Source organism: Arachis stenosperma, chromosome 3 (assembly GCF_014773155.1).
Source record: "Arachis stenosperma cultivar V10309 chromosome 3, arast.V10309.gnm1.PFL2, whole genome shotgun sequence".
Taxonomy (NCBI): domain Eukaryota; kingdom Viridiplantae; phylum Streptophyta; class Magnoliopsida; order Fabales; family Fabaceae; genus Arachis; species Arachis stenosperma.
This window is the reverse complement of record NC_080379.1, coordinates 38,992,533-38,995,421: the sequence shown is the minus strand read 5'-3', so window position 1 is coordinate 38,995,421 and position 2,889 is coordinate 38,992,533. Positions and strand designations below refer to the sequence as shown.

The window sequence follows — 2,889 nt, the reverse complement described above, 5'->3', positions numbered from 1 at the left end:
GTCACTTAGGCGCATAAGAATAATGTTGCACATCTAAATCTTTTTGTTATCTAAATCTAATCAAATTGATTTAACATAACAATAGTTAGTGTGTTAACCAAATCTAATCAAATTGATTTAACATAACAAAAATTAATTATAACTAGCATTATTTTAAGTCCTATTATTTAATTTGATTAGACTTTGTTCATAAAAGACTTGAATATATAACATTATATAGACCATAATTGAAATGACTATTACTATTAATCGTAATTCACTCACCATAATTTGAAAAAGTGCTGCTCAAGCCTCAAATTCAATAAATTAATTGTACCAAAGCAACCCAATAGTTCCCATACTGGGACTTAATACACCATATTATGCCACATATAAGACTTAAATGATACAGTAATCCAAGTAAATAAAAGACACATGCAGAAGTACATAATCAAAACACGTGGAAGAAATGGAAAATATAAAATGAAACACATAAACTACTTTCCTAAACTTTATTAAAATGTATAAAACTTAAAAGCCAATGAAGTCTTCCACTCTCCAAAGTTCAGATCCTCATTAGTATTTCATATTCATGCCTTGATTGTTACACTGCACAAGAACACACCAGATGGTTTTATATCAGAAATTTGCCACTCTGACCCTTTAGCTGCATTTGGATCATACAATAAAGTTTGATAAGAGGGTCCTGCTTCCAGTGAGAATAGCAACAGCTTTTCATCAAATATCCCAAATCTAAAATCAAAACTGGAGCTACGAGTGAGTGGAAGTGGTACCATTTTCCACGAATTGTCTTCAGAACAGAATATTGCTAGCTTCCTCTGGTTCTTCCACTCCATACAGAACAATTTCTTTCCCAATACTGCGTGCGCTGTGACCATAACAGAGCCGTTCTTGAACTCACCCCAGCTGTGGACTTCAGGGTCATAAACATCAACAAACTGGAGTTTCCAATTGTAAAGCTCGACCTTCCACCCATGACATAGAGCTTACATCCAATGAACAGGCAAAGCAACCCCATCTCGGGCGCCGGACACTCTCTATCAGTGTCCATTTGTCGGTTTCAGGGTCGTACACCTCAGCACTAGAGAGAATTTCACCGTCCAATCCATAGCCTCCTACAACATAAACCAAGCCATTGACTTCGGCACATGCAAAGTCATAACGAGCCACATTCATTTTTTATAGTCTGCTCCAACTGCATTTGATATCCAAATTGGAACACACACATGAAAAATTTACAAAATTATTACAGGAGAAAATTCACAAGCTTAACAGACAATTAAGTTCTCCAAATTATGAACAGGAAAAGAGGCTATCCTGAACTAGATTTCGTACCAGAATTAATCTATGCAATATATTCCCCAGATTTCTAACTAAATTAACAAAAAACACGAAAGTCTTATGTACCAGGTAGGGTCAGATACATAATGAAAGTAACAATGTCATTGCATCCTATTATAAACCATCTCTATTGACAAATGTTAAAATTTAAGTACTCTCATTTATAGATTTCTAGATAAAGCACAAAAGAAAATCGTACTTGTTGAGGAGCGAGTCATATTGGTAAACCTCTGCTGAGGCAAAGGTACTTCTATCTGTAGTTGAATATCCAGCAATAACTAGAAGCTTTCCATTAAGAACCACCACTCCAAATCCAGCCTTTACCAAACCAGGCATCGGTGGAAGAGCTTGGCATTTATGACTGGGACGATCCATAACCTTCCAATGAGTTCCCTCTCCTTCAGTATCCATTGTTAAGAAATAGAGCCATTCCTCAACCATCCCTACCAATTTTCGCACAGTAATGAACTCTTTGCTTTGAATAAATGACCTCCATCTCTTACAGACACCACCAATAGTTGGGACGTTAGAACGAGGCACAAGTGCAAGGCAATGTTTTGCCACATCATCAGGCAGACCAGGTAGAATGGGGCTATCATCCTCAGAGGCAAAGAAATGATTGGTTTGCAAACAACTTAACTTGTCTTGATTGGCCACATTGGTGAAACACATGTTTCGGCCTGTAGATCTCTTCTTTCAAGCAACAAAACCAGGCATCTTTTCCAAATCAGCAAATACACTTACCATATATCTCCAAAATGTAGACAATTTTTCCGTGACCAATCAACTGAACAATGAACAAAGGTCTTAATGTGAATTATATAATTAAAGGAATTCATGATACCCTTCACCTTGGGACTCTACAAGACCAAGGCAAGATAGATGTTGCAGAACGAATCACGTGAGCGGTGTAAGCGGATGATTTTCTGTGCTTTGTCCAGTCTAATTCAAATTCCATAACACAAGTTCTGCTACTACTGTGATTGCTCTGATTTATCTTCGTCAGCGAATTGTTTCTTAGGCTGCTAAACTTGTATCCTCCCTTCCACATTGCCCAAAGATCTATAAATTACAACAAGAAATTGTTACATTCTAAAGTTAAAAAGATAAAGTAATCAATGATAATCAACAAAATTATTATAGGTACAAACACAGTCATACCAGTGTAGGCCATAGAACTTGGCAACATTCAGCCACCTATAACTTCCATTTTCTTCAAGTTTATATTGCTGAAATGTTAAACAAGGAGAAAGATAAGTCAATTTTCTACACAAGTAGCAATATTTGAGAGAATACATACATAGTCAATGGGGAAACTTCAACTGGGAAAAAGTTCAATCTGGAGGGTTAACAAAAGCAATCGGCATTCTTTTCAATATACACATCAATTGGACAGTGGTGCGGAATTTACAACCACGAACTAACAGCAAGTGCACCGGGTCGTACCAAGTAGTACCTCAAGTGAATGAGGGTCGATTCCACGAGAATTGATGGATTAAGCAACAATGGTTAAGTAATTTACTTTGTTAGACAAATACAAAATGGTAT

General features: G+C 36.5%; 1 pseudogene; it reads right to left on the bottom strand.

Annotated features, from left to right (window-relative positions):
- Positions 1 to 569: 569 nt before the first annotated feature.
- Positions 570 to 2,058, bottom strand: LOC130966582 (F-box/kelch-repeat protein At1g67480-like; annotated as a pseudogene).
- Positions 2,059 to 2,889: the final 831 nt, after the last annotated feature.